This window comes from Bubalus kerabau, chromosome 4, assembly GCF_029407905.1.
Source record: "Bubalus kerabau isolate K-KA32 ecotype Philippines breed swamp buffalo chromosome 4, PCC_UOA_SB_1v2, whole genome shotgun sequence".
Lineage (NCBI taxonomy): Eukaryota > Metazoa > Chordata > Mammalia > Artiodactyla > Bovidae > Bubalus > Bubalus kerabau.
The window spans coordinates 38,407,378-38,421,848 of record NC_073627.1 but is presented as its reverse complement, the minus strand read 5'-3'; the positions used below and the strand labels follow the sequence as shown (position 1 = coordinate 38,421,848).

Sequence of the window (14,471 nt, the reverse complement as noted above, 5' to 3'; positions counted from 1 at the left end):
GAGCTCAGCCTGTGACCAGGATGAGAACTCAGTCTATGCCCGTGATCAGGGCAGTCTGGGGCCAAGATCCAAGCTCAGCCTCCATCCATGGTCACAGCTCTGGTCACACATTTATACAGTTGCAGCTGAAATTAGAGGTGAACCAATGGGACAGACCTGACACCAATACCTGAGTCGTTTGCCACAGGACTCAATACATAATTGTTGAATTGACTTAAATAAATGCTAGATGAGTCCTCAGAGTTATAAGAAGAGGTGGCATATGGGGAGGAGACGGTGGGGAGGAGATGGGAAGGAGGATGTCATTGCCCTCTTGAAAAGAAGGACCCAGAACTCAGATGTACCAAAAGAGTTAAATCTTGCCCTGACCCATTTAAGCAAGTTCTTGCCCAAGGAGCTGGATTTGTTACCTCGGGCTGCACGGTCACTCGAGTAGAGATCACAGAGCCCCAGACAGCCCACCCGGAGACATACGCCCCTAGGCCAGGTTCTGTCAGCTCTAGGAGCTGTCACCTGCTTGACTATCACGGCTAAGTGGGTCAGCATTTCCCGGCCACTCTGCTGATTAATAGTGTGTAAAGTGGCCTCTCTGGGAGTGGCTGGGGCACCCTGACTCGAGCCTGGGAGAGACTGCTGCGCCAGCAATGAGCTCATTCCGTGAGCACCCAGGAGGCTCTGAGAGTGTTAAATTTCTCCATCACTCCTCTTTTTGGGTACTTGTGAATTCTCTGTATTGGTTTGCCCCCTGCTTGGTCTCCCCTCTCTGCCTCCTGGAGTGTCCCATCTGAAGGACGCCTTTGAAATGAGGGATGAGACGTAATGAAACTAGATATAAAATTAATCAAATATGACACAAGAATTGATGTGGAATGAAATCCCGCCGGCATGTTATTCACCTCCTCGGGATGGAGTTTCTTTGTTTACTGTTTGCAGCATCTGTGAAGGACTTGGGCAAGGAGCAATCCCAGAGATTACTTTTCAGAATGAGGGCTGGAGAGGTAGAAATCAGTGACTAAGGAGGGTGGGTCCAACGTTTAAGTGCACTGGGACTGCTGTCGGTTGATTCTCCTTGTTCTGATCTAGTTGTAAAACATGTTCAAAGATGGCTTCAAAAAACTTTATTGCCATGTTTACAGCAGAAGTCATTCATTTCTTTGTTCATTCATTCCTCATTCATTCAATACTATTTACTGAGCATTGACTCTCTGCCTGACCCTGTGCAAGCCAACAGAAATAACAGTAGTTGTTGCATTAACAACAGTAGTGGTTGTTACTCACACTGAAGATTTATCATGCCCTGGACCTTGGTCTGAGCACTTTGTAAGCACCGTCTTATTTTATTTCACATATACTAGGAAATAGCTACTATTAGCGTCCTCACTTTACAAATGAGGAAACTGAGCCTAGAAGCAACTAAGTAACTTGCTCAGAGTTTAGCAAGTAGTCAGGGGTTAAGTCCATGGCACAAGCAAGGTCATTCAGATCTTCCTCCCTAACACTTAAATTCTAAACAGAGTGAGTAAAAGACTCAGACGTGAGCTGGGATCCATTTATGCCTCAGGCAGAGCCTTGGCAAGACATTTCCATTCTTCTGCCTCTAGGGATGCAATGGTCCTTTTCTTATGCCAAGAATCCCGTGACTTCGTGCCTGTAACTGTAACTTAAGTTATCCAGAATTGGCTTCTGTGGCTTAAAGTCAAAGAACCCTAACCAGTCAGGGCAGTAAACTCCCCATCAGAGGTGTGGAGACCACGTAGACATGTGTTAGGCTACAGAGAAGGGATTCACATATAAAATGGTATGTATGCTGTAGTTCCCAAAGTTGGCTCAAAGGATGTCTGCTGCCCCACATCCTCTTCTAGAATCTTGCCTCTTCTCCGCTGAGTGATGGGATCAATATTCCCTCCTCTTGGTCCTGGTAGACATTTGGGACTGCCTCAGCTGATGGAGCATGATAGATGTAACATTATGTGACCTCCAAGGTTAGAACACAGGGTACCATGCAGGCTACCAAGCCCAGGAACTGAAAAACCAAGCCCACGTTCTCAGCAGACAACCCATTTGCTAAGAAATTTCAGGCCTTGATGGAAAAAAGCCCCTTCTTGGGAAGTATCCCATTTGGAAACTAGAAGAACAAGAGGGGAATCATAAATTCCTCTGAAGGGTGCATTCTATTTGTTATTCAGGAAAAGAGCATTTGTAACTAAGGAACATCAAACAAACCTTTATGGGCCAGGGAGAGACAGAGCAGGTGAAATAAACAGGGTATGCAAAAAAATGATAACATCGGGAAGTTATCTAGAGAGAAACAAAATGTCCTGAGCCAGCCGAGAATTTTATTAAAGTGAGTCTTTGTTAAAAGTAACACTCTGTTCTTGTCATCGCTGCAATCAGGCCATCTCTTTCCCGAAAACAGAATGGTATTCACACTGGGGACAAGGTCAGTCGAAACTCTCTCTGTCTCTGTCATGTGTGCGTGCGTGACCTCATCTCCGGCCCTCTGTGGTTGTGTCTTTGTGTTGTGACTAAGAGTACAGACTCCTGAGTCAGGATGGCTGGCCTCAAATCCTGTGTGGCTTTGGGAAAGTTACTCAACCTCTCTAGGCCTCAGTTGTCTCATCTGAAAAGAAAAAAAAAATCATAATAGCATCTATCTACTGGATTTAATGAAATATTAGCACAGGGGCTTCCCTGGTGGCCTCATGGTTGAGAATCAGCCTGCTGGTGCAGGGGACACTGATTAGATCCCTGGTCCAGGAAGATCCCACATGCTGCAGGGCAACTAAGCCCACATGCCACAGCTACTGAAGCCCATGCTCCAAAGCCTGTGCTCCGCTACAAGAGAATCCACTGTGGTGAGAAGCCCATGCACTGCAGCAAAGAGTAGCCCCTGTTTGCTGCAGCTAGAGAAAGTCCACGTGTAGTAATGAAGATCCATTGCTGCTGATGCTGCTGCTAAGTCACATCAGTCATGTCCGACTCTGTGCGATCCCATAGACGGCAGCCCACCAGGCTTCCCCATCCCTGGGATTCTCCAGGCAAGAACACTGGAGTGGGTTGCCATTTCCTTCTCCAATGCATGAAAGTGAAAAGTGAAAGTGAAGTCGCTCAGTCATGTCCGACTCCTAGCTACCCCATGGACTGCAGCGCACCAGGCTCCTCCGTCCATGGGATTTTCCAGGCAAGAGAACTGGAGTGGGGTGCCATTGCCTTCTCCCAAAGACCCATTCAGATCAGATCAGATCAGATCAGTCGCTCAGTCGTGTTCGACTCTTTGTGACCCCATGAATCGCAGCACACCAGGCCTCCCTGTCCATCACCAACTCCCAGAGTTCACTCAGACTCACATCCATTGAGTCAGTGAGGCCATCCAACCATCTCATCCTCTGTCGTCCGCTTCTCCTCCTGCCACCAATCCCACCCAGCATCAGAGTCTTTTCCAATGAGTCAACTCTTCGCATGAGGTGGCCAAAGTACTGGAGTTTCAGCTTTAGCATCATTCCTTCCAAAGAAATCCCAGGGCTGATCTCCTTCAGAATGGACTGGTTGGATCTCCTTGCAGTCCAAGGGACTTTCAAGAGTCTTCTCCAACACCACAGTTCAAAAGCATCAATTCTTCGGCACTCAGCTTTCTTCACAGTCCAACTCTCACATCCATACATGACCACTGGAAAAACCATAGCCTTGACTAGACGAACCTTTGTTGGCAAAGTAATGTCTCTGCTTTTCAATATGCTATCTAGGTTGCTCATAACTTTCCTTCCAAGGAGTAAGCGTCTTTTAATTTCATGGCTGCAGTCACCATCTGTAGTGATTTTGGAGCCCAGAAAAATGAAGTCTGCCACTGTTTCCACTGTTGCCCCATCTATTTCCCATGAAGTGGTGGGACCAGATGCCATGATCTTAGTTTTCTGAATGTTGAGCTTTAAGCCAACTTTTTCACTCTCCACTTTCACTTTCATCAAGAGGCTTTTGAGTTTCTCTTCACTTTCTGCCATAAGGGTGGTGTCATCTGCATATCAGGTTATTGATATTTCTCCCAGCAATCTTGATTCCAGCTTGTGTTTCTTCCAGTCCAGCGTTTCTCATGATGTACTCTGCATATAAGTTAAATAAACAGGGCGACAATATACAGCCTTGGCGAACTCCTTTTCCTATTTGGAACCAGTCTGTTGTTTCATGTCCAGTTCTAACTGTTGCTTCCTGATCTGCATACAAATTTCTCAAGAGGCAGATCAGGTGGTCTGGTATTCCCATCTCTTGAAGAATTTTCCACAGTTTATTGTGATCCACACAGTCAAAGGTTTTGGCATAGTCAATAAGGCAGAAATAGATGCTTTTCTGGAACTCTCTTGCTTTTTCCATGATCTAGTGGATGTTGGCAATTTGATCTCTGGTTCCTCTGCCTTTTCTAAAACCAGCTTGAACATCAGGAAGTTCACGGTTCACATATTGCTGAAGCCTGGCTTGGAGAATTTTGAGCATTACTTTATTAGTGTGTGAGATGAGTGCAATTGTGCGGTAGTTTGAGCATTCTTTGGCATTGCCTTTCTATGGGATTGGAATGAAAACTGACCCTTTCCAGTCCTGTGGCCACTGCTAAGTTTTCCAAATTTGCTGGCATATTGAGTGCAGCACTTTCACAGCATCATCTTTCAGGATTTGGAATAGCTCTACTGGAATTCCATCACCTCCACTAGCTTTGTTCGTAGTGATGCTGTCTAAGGCCCACTTGACTTCACATTCCAGGATGTCTGGCTCTAGGTCAGTGATCACACCATCGTGATTATCTGGGTCGTGAAGATCTTTTTTGTACAGTTCTTCTGTGTATTCTTGCCATCTCTTCTTAATATCTTCTGCTTCTGTTAGGTCCATACCATTTCTGTCCTTTATCGAGCCCATCTTTGCATGAAATGTTCCTTTGGTATCTCTGATTTTCTTGAAGAGATCCCTAGTCTTTCCCATTCTGTTGTTTTCCTCTATTGCTTTGCATTGATCGCTGAAGAAGGCTTTCTTATCTCTTCTTGCTATTCTTTGGAACTCTGCATTCAGATGTTTATATCTTTCCTTTTCTCCTTTGCTTTTCACTTCTCTTCTTTTCACAGCTATTTGTAAGGCCTCCCCAGACAGCCATTTTGCTTTTTTGCATTTCTTTTCCATGAGGATGGTCTTGATCCCTGTCTCCTGTACAATGTCACTAACCTCATTCCATAGTTCATCAGGCACTCTATCTATCAGATCTAGGCCCTTAAATCTATTTCTCACTTCCACTGTATAATCATAAGGGATTTGATTTACATAATACCTGAATGGTCTAGTGGTTTTCCCTACTTTCTTCAATTCAAGTCTGAATTTGGCAATAAGGAGTTCATGGTCTGAGCCACAGTCAGCTCCTGGTCTTGTTTTTGCTGACTGTATAGAGCTTCTCCATCTTTGGTTGCAAAGAATATAATCAATCTGATTTTCGGTGTGGACCATCTGGTGATGTCCATGTATAGAGTCTTCTCTTGTGTTGTTGGAAGAGGGTGTTTGTTATGACCAGTGCATTTTCTTGGCAAAACTCTATTAGTCTCTGCCCTGCTTCATTCCGTATTCCAAGGCCAAATTTACCTGTTACTCCAGGTGTTTCTTGACTTCCTACTTTTGCATTCCGGTCCCCTATAATGAAAAGGACATCTTTTTGGGGTGTTAGTTCTAAAAGGTCTTGTAGGTCTTCATAGAACCGTTCAACTTCAGCTTCTTCAGCATTACTGGTTGGGGCATAGACTTGGATTACTGTGATATTGAATGGTTTGCCTTAGAAACGAACAGAGATCATTCTATCATTTTTGAGATTGCATCCAAGTACTGCATTTCGGACTCTTTTGTTGACCATGATGGCCACTCCATTTCTTCTGAGGGATTCCTGCCCGCAGTAGTAGATATAATAGTCATCTGAGTTAAATTCACCCATTCCAGTCCATTTCAGTTCGCTGATTCCTAGAATGTCGACATTCACTCTTGCCATCTCTTGTTCGACCACTTCCAATTTGCCTTGATTCATGGACCTGACATTCCAGGTTCCTATGCAATATTGCTCTTTACAGCATCGGACCTTGCTTCTATCACCAGTCACATCCACAGCTGGGTATTGTTTTTGCTTTGGCTCCATCCCTTCATTCTTTCTGGAGTTATTTCTCCACTGATCTCCAGTAGCATATTGGGCACCTACTGACCTGGGGAGTTTCTCTTTCAGTATCCTATCATTTTGCCTTTTCATACTGTTCATGGGGTTCTGAAGGCAAGAATACTGAAGTGGTTTGCCCTTCCCTTCTCCAGTGGACCACACTCCGTCAAATCTCTCCACCATGACCCGCCCGTCTTGGGTTGCCCCACGGGCACGGCTTAGTTTCATTGAGTTAGACAAGGCTGTGGTCCTAGTGTAAGTAGATTGACTAGTTTTCTGTGAGTATGGTTTCAGTGTGTTTGCCCTCTGATGCCCTCTTACAACACCTACCGTCTTATTTGGGTTTCTTTTACCTTGGGCGTGGGGTATCTCTTCACGGCTGCTCCAGCAAAGCGCAGCCATTGCTCCTTACCTTGGACAAGGGGTATCTCCTCACTGCCGCCCTTCCTGACCTTCAATGTGGGATAGCTCCTCTAGGCCCTCCTGCGCCCACGCAGCCACGGCTCCAGGTAACTCCTCTCGTTGAGGCTCCTGGCCTCGGGTGTGGGTTGCTCCTCCCATCCGCCACCCCTGGCCTCGGGCGTGGGGGCATGGGGTAGCTCCTCCCGAAGACCCATTACAGCCTTAAAAAAAAAAAAATTTAATAAATAAATAAATAATTCTTTAAAAGAAACATTAGCACAGTCCTTGACACCAAGGTATTTATTTCAGTTTATTATCTTTATCACTATTACTGCATGATTTTCCAGGTCTGTAGGATGCTTGGTTGTTAGGGCCTCACATTGCTGTATCTGTCTGACTGCTTTTACTTCTTTCCGCACCTCACTGACACCCAACACTTCCTGTTCCATCTGTGTCTGAAATGTGACCCTTCCCTCTTTCCCGGATGAAGAGAGTTGGGAACTACTGAAGTGTCATAGAAGGGATAGGAAAACTATGAACCAGCTGGTTTATGGTCCGGTGATTAACTTCAGCTTCTGTAATTAACAACTTCAAAATCTGGATGGCTTCATGAAAAGATGCTCAATATCACTAATTATTAGAGAAATGCAAATCAAAACTACAACGAAGTATCACCTCACACCAGTCAGAACGGACATCATCAAAAAGTCTACAAACAGCAAATGCAGGAGAGGGTGTGAAGAAAAGGGAAGCCTCCTACAGTGTTGATGGGAATGTAAATTGGTTAAGCCACAATGGAGAACAATATGGAGGTTCCATAAAACACTAAACACAGAGCTACCATCTGATACATAAACCCATTCCTCAGCACGTATCCACAGAAATCTGTAATCCAGAAACATACATGCACCCCAGTGTTCATAGCAACACTGTTTACAATAGCCAAGATCTGGAAACAACCCAAATGTCTGACAGATGAACACATAAAGAAGACATGGCACATATATATGTATGGATATGTATGTATATATAATGAAATAGTAGTCATAAAAAAGAATGAAATAATGCCCTTTGCAATAATATGAATGGACCTGGAAATAATCATACTAAGTGAAATAAGTCAAACAGAAAAAGAGAAATATACCGTATCACTTATATGAGGAATCTAAAAAATGATACAAATGAACTTATTTATGAAATAGAAACAGACTCACAGACATAGAAAACAAACTCATGGTTACCAGAGGGGAAGAGGTGGGGAGAGATAAATCAGGAGTTGGGGACTAGCAGATACACAGTATTATATATAAAATAGATAAACAACAAAGTCCTACTGTATAGCACAGGGAACTATATACAATATCTTATAATAACCTTCACGGAAAAGAATCTGAAAAAGAATATATATATATATATATATATTATGCATTATATATATCCACATAAGAATGCTTGTATATATATATATATATCTGAATCACTTCTCTGTACACCAGAAACTAACACAACACTGTAAAACTATACTTGAATAAAATTTTTTAAAAATCTCAGTGACTTAACAAAATGCAGCTTGGTTTCTTGTTCGTGTCACTGCCAAAGCAAGCTAGGAAGTTGCCCTTGGGGCTCTCCTCCTAGTGGGGACTCAGGGATCCAGGCTCTTCCCATCTTACAAAATCACCCCTTTGGGTATACACTGTAGGGTTATGTGGGATACATTTAAACCAGGCCTGGAAATAGCTTACATCAGTTCTACTCACATTCCGTTGGCTATAACTCATTGTGTGATAAACAATAACGGTGGTTTTGCAACGAAGAGTAAATTCTGATTTCACAGAGATATGTGACTGTTAAAAAAAAGTATAGAGCCAGTCAGGACTCAGACTCAGTGTATTTCCCATGCTGCTATTCCTGCGATTGGAGGGGTGCTGAAGACCTCTTCTCCAGCCATTCCCTTCTCTCCGTCCCACTCAAGTCCAGGTCACCACCATCTCTTCCCAGGTCTGCAGTATCTGCCCTATTGTTCCTGCTTCTCTTTTCCAGCCCGTACAATGCAGCCACCTTGACTGTTCTAAGATGAATATCGGAACACATCACTCTCATATAGGACTCTGAAATAGATCCCCATTGCTCTTAGAGTCCCAATCCTGAACACACAAGGCCCTCCTTGCCTCTCTCCCCAGCCTCACCTCTCTCCACTCTCCTCCTTGAATTCTGGGTTCCAATTTGACCTTCCAACAGCTTCCCAAATGCACCACACTTTCTTATCTCTGAGCATCATGGCCCATTGCCTCTGCCCAAAATACACCAACGCGTCCACCTCTGGCTCTTCAAGCTGCATAATTTATACCTACTATCCAAGTCCCTCCTGAAAATGTACTCTTCACCCCCACACTGGGTTAAGACTCTTCCACCTCACTCCCAAAGCATCTACCTTCAACCTCATCATTCTTACTTAATGTTATCTGGAATTCCCAACCAAACTCCAGGCTCTAAGCGGGCAGGGATCATACTTATGGCCCACTCACTGCTGTTTCCACAGCAGCAACCACAGTGCCCCGGACATGGTTAATGTGTGTTAGTCACTCAGGTGTTTCTGACTCTTTGCAACCCCATGGACTGTAGCAGGTCAGGCTCCTCTGTCCATGGAATTCTCTGGGCAAGAATACCGGAGTGGGTAACAATTTGCTTCTCCAGGGGATCTTCCCAACCCAAGGACTCTTTCCAACCCAAGGGTTGAACCCAGGTCTCCTGCATTGCAGGCAGATTCTTTACTATCTGAGCCACCAGGGAAGCCCCACTTTGCACATAAGTAAGTACTCAGTAAATAATTGTTGAGTTAATCCATGACTCTACTACAGCAGTGATATTCTACTGCGCCCACTTTACCTCCCTGACTTCCTCTCCTTGATAGAGACTCCTCAAAGTCTCCTGTGCATTTTCTGGTGCCTAAACCAGGACTTCACATGTAAAAGAGAGAAATGAAGAAAGGACTCATATTGACAAAAAAAAAAAATCATGACTAACTTATTTCTCATCTTCATTGGATGGCTTTGACAGCATATGAAACCAGGCAGTGTACAAGTCAGAAATTAAGCAGAGGTGATGTTGGGGGCCAGATTCACTGTGAGTTGAGTAGTAGCATCCGTTTCAGGCCTTGAAATTGTCCAAGGCAACCCTGTGGACCTGTCATCTCATTAAACAGGCCCTGGGGAGAGTCAGGTATTTTCTTCTGAGATTCAGCCCTCTGTGGTAGTTAATTAGTCGTAGCTTTGGGTAATTGGCTTTTCTCCTCAGGACAATATTATCCAAGACCTGAACCAACGCAGGCTGCCCAGGAACTGACAGCAGATCCAAGACCCCAGAAGTACCCACCCGGGCCCAAACCCCAGGGAGAATCCAAGTGGGAAAGAAGCCAAAAGAGAGTTTCTTCAGATCACAGAGGGAAGAGAGGTTGTGATTTCACAGTCCATTTTCCCGAGCACAAAGGGAAAGTCAAACAAAGCAAACCATTTGGCAACAGATGGTGAACAAGATCAGTTGGGAAAATCTCTTTGGGGGCTGAAAGGAAAAACTGCAGAGATGCTTCTGTTGAGGGTGTCAGGGTTCCCACCTGCCTGGGACGTCTTTATTTTCTAACCTAAAAAGCTGCATCCAAGAGAACATCAGATCCAAAGAGCTGTCTTTTACTGTGCATCTGAGCCAGCGGGAGCGTTTCTCAGAAAGCACGGGCATCAAAGCTAAGTGGAGTCTCAGACCAGTCACCATTCAAGACCGAATGGGGGAAGCAGGGGAATGGGGAGGGGGGATGGGGTGCAGATGCTGGTCTCTATAGGGACCACTACAAAGCTGGGCCGTGAGTTAGACATGGGCCAAAGATGGTCAGCTTTCCACAGGAGGCCAGGATGGGGGAAACTGTTGTGGAGACACGAATCCACATCACAAATGCCACCAGGGTACAGCCACTCTGCCTACAGAAGGATTTCCCAAACCTTAGTCACACATATCTCCCCAAGACATATTGACATCAGCTACCTCCTGGGCTTTCCTCATAGCTCAGACAGTAGAGAATCTGCCTGCAATGCAGGAGATCCAGGCTCACTTCCCTGTGTTGGGAAGATCCCCTGGAGAAGGGAATGAGAACCCACTCCAGTATTCTTGCCTGAAGAATCCCATGGACTGAAGAGCCTGACAGGCTACAGCCCATGGGGTCACAAAGAGTCGGACATGACTGAGCAACTAACACACACACACACCCCTTCTGGTGTAATGCAATTTGAGGTTGGTATTAATATTAATAGACACGAACTATTACATTTAGAATGGATAAGCAACAAGGTCCTATTGTATAGCAAAGGGAACTATGTCCAATCTCCTGGGATAAACCATAATGGAAAAGAATATTTTTAAAAGTATACATGGGTAAAACTGAGTCACTCTGCTGTACAGCAGAGACTGATACAACATTGTAAATCAAATATGTTGTTGTTGTTTAGTCACTAAGTTGTGTCCAATGCACAGACCAGGCTCTTCTGTCCATGGGATTCTCCAGGCAAGAATATTAGAGAGGGTTGCTATTTCCTTCTCCAGGGGATTTTCCCAACCCAGGGATTGAAACCAGGCCTCTTGCATTGGCAGGCAGATTCTTTACCACTGAGCCACCAAGGAAGCCCATAAGTCAACTACACTTCAATTAAAAGCAAAACTTCACAAACTCTGTAGACATACGAATATTTCTACTTAATATTTTTGAAAGATAAAACACTATCAAAAACAAACAGATAACTCCTGGTATAATGCAATGAGCAGTAGAATATATCACTTCCATGGTGTTCATGAGAAAACATTAGATGAACCCAGACTGAGAGTCAACAAAATAACTGGCCAGTTCTTGCAAAAGCATTAAGATTACAAAAGGTACAGAAAGCCTGAGGAACTATCCCAGATTGAATAAAATTAGATAGATAGGACTACAAAATAAAGTGATATAGGATCCTGAATTAGATCCTGGACCCAGAAAAAGGATCTTAGTGGGAAGACTGGAAACATCTGAATAAGATTAGTCAATAGCATCCAATCAACGTTAACTTCCTGGTTTTCAATCATTGTACTACGGTTGTGTGAGCTGTTAGCAGTAAATGTAGTTGGGAGAAATGTATACATGAAGGCTCCACACTATCCCTACCACTCTTCTGTAAGTCTAAAATCATTTTCACAGAAAGAGAAAGAATCTGACCACAAACTGTCATTTTTTACTGAATTTTTTTCTCTTGTTACTACCATCTCATGGTTGCTGGGAGACTTAAGTGAGGCACTCTTTGTAAAGTGCTCGGTATAGGGCTTGGTACAAAAAAAAAAAAGAGTGATCAGTAATGTTTGCTTTGGTCATTTTTTAAAATTAGAAGCTGCTGCAATTGACAAAGGAGCCAGGGCTGCCGCGCACAAGCATCAGCGGCACCTGGGTGGTTCCTGTGTCGGAGGCTGGGGGAGGAGGGGGAACGGTGGCCATCCTCCTCATGGAAAAGTTCCTGTGTCCCAGGTAGCTTCAAGATACTGTTTTAGAAACACGGACTTTGTTTTACTGTTCTTAAACTGTGTAAGTACATAAACTTGTATATATGATATATTTTACAACATCAAAATAGCTTTTTTGCTAATGAAACAAATTTTTCTTTTCAAGGGAAACATGCCATCATCACCCCAAGTGAGAAAAAAAAAAAAAAAAAGACAGTCATTAGTCCCAATAAAAGTAACCGGTAGGGCTTCCCTGATGGCTCAGTGGTAAAGAACCCACTTGTCAAAACAGGAGACACAGGTTTGATCCCTGATCCAGGAGGATCCCATATGCCATGGAGCAACTAAGCCCATGTGCCCAACTACTGAGCCTGTGCTCTAGAGCCCAGGAGCCGCAGCTACTGAGCCCACGTGCCACAAGTCCTGGAGCCTGCACACCCTAGAGCCTGTGTTCCACAACAAGATAAGCTGATATAACGAGAAGACTGCACACAGCAACTAGAGACTGGCCCCAACTTACCGCAACTAGAAAAGGCCCTTGCACAGCAACAAAGACCCAGTCCAGCCCAATTAAATAAATAGACCTTTTTTTTAAGTAAGTGGTAAAAATGAATACAGTGAAAGCCAGGTATGACTGCCATTGAAAGCTTGGAGCTCAAGACCTCTTCCTTCTTTTGATAAAAGGGAAATTAGCAACTACTGGCTAGTATTAAAATACATCAGCATCCAAGTGGGACTTTCTCCTTAATGTAATCAGAGGAGTGAAAGAGACTTGAAAAGGGAATAATTTTCTTTCTACGTGATTCAGTGTTAGTGAGTGTCTGGTCTGTGCACCTTTTAAAAATCATTCCCTGGTGCCGCCTGAAATCATATACCACTTTGGGAAAACACTGCTTTTTAGAAACCTTGTGGTGAGCCTTGAAGACCATGGGCTGTAGATGGAAAGTCAGAAGGCTTATTGCTGGGGTATCATCCCAATAAATCATCCCAATATTATCCCTGGCATGGGGAAACAGCAGCTGTCATATACTGGCTGTGGGAGCAGAAATTGATTCAACTTCTTTGAACATACCCTTTGATCTAGTAATTGTCTCCTTCTAGGTATTTGCCCTACAAATAATTGTGAGTCATTACAGTATTTGTATAAGGAAAAGCCAGAAACAACCGAAATGTCCATCAGTAAGTAACATGCTCCACCATGGACAATGGAATATTATATAGCCATTGCAAAGAATGGAACACATGAACATGTCTCAATATAGACAATTTCTAAGACATATTTCTTCCAACATTTATTATTTGAAGAAAGCAAGGTCCTTAATAACATGTGAATATATAAACATTGCTTCCATTTGTTGTTCTTTTTTTTTCAAGTGTACATAAACACTGGAGAAGATGCTTAAGAGTCCCTTGGACTGCAAGGAGATCAAACCAGTCAATCCTAAAGGAAATCAACCCTGAATATTCATTAGAAAGATTGATGCTAAAGCTGAAGCTCCAATATTCTGGCCACCTGATGGGAAGAGACGACTCATTGGAAAAGACCCTGCTGCTGGAAAAGATTGAAGACAAAAGGAAAAGAGGGTGGCAGAGGATGAGATGAACATGATTCAATGGACATGAATTTGAGCAAACTCTGGGAGATAGTGAAGGACAGGGAAGTCTGGCATGCTGCAGTCTATGGGGTCCCAAAAAATCAGACATGACTTAGCAACGGAACAATAACAGACATTGTATCAATCAGCTATTGCAACATAACAAACAACCCCTCAAATCATTGACATACAACAATAAGCATTCATTATCAGGCTCAAAGATGTGTAGTCAGTTGCACTTCATCAGACTGGGGGACTACAGAAAGCCTGGAACAGCTGTGATCCACATGTTTCTCCTTCCAGGACCATCCAGCCATCTACTTGGGGCATGTTTCTCTCATGGTCAGAGTAGATCACAAGGAGAGCTCCAGCAAGTAACCATATTTCGAATCTTTACTCATGTTACACCTACTAATATCCCACTAGCCTGAGCAAGTCATGGCCAAGTCCAACATCAATAGAGCAAGGATGTATGCTCATGGGAGAAGGAGGAGAGGGACTATTTAGGAACAAATATTCCTTAAAATCCTAAACATCCTCTATTCATGAGATACATGTTTATAGACTGGACATGCAGAGAATCTCTAAGAAAGAGCACTCAAGAAATTAAGACTGAGTTGTTTCTAGGGAGCAGAAGTGCAAAACTAAGAATCAGGATGAGGGTGAAAGTTATTTTTCATTGTCCTTTCGCAGTGTTTAAATTTTGTACAATTTGTATGTATTGTTTCCACAAAAGAATCAAACATACCTTTACATCTGTCTGGTCCACATGGCATTCTCACATCAATTTGAAGCTC

General features: G+C 43.7%; 1 long non-coding RNA gene across 1 annotated transcript; it reads left to right on the top strand.

Moving 5' to 3' along the window:
* Positions 1-11,677: 11,677 nt before the first annotated feature.
* On the top strand, positions 11,678-12,618 carry LOC129649417 (uncharacterized). Its single transcript, XR_008713105.1, has 3 exons — positions 11,678-11,759; positions 11,968-12,161; positions 12,246-12,618. It is a non-coding gene; the product is annotated as an uncharacterized LOC129649417 (long non-coding RNA).
* The last annotated feature ends 1,853 nt before the right edge of the window (positions 12,619-14,471 follow it).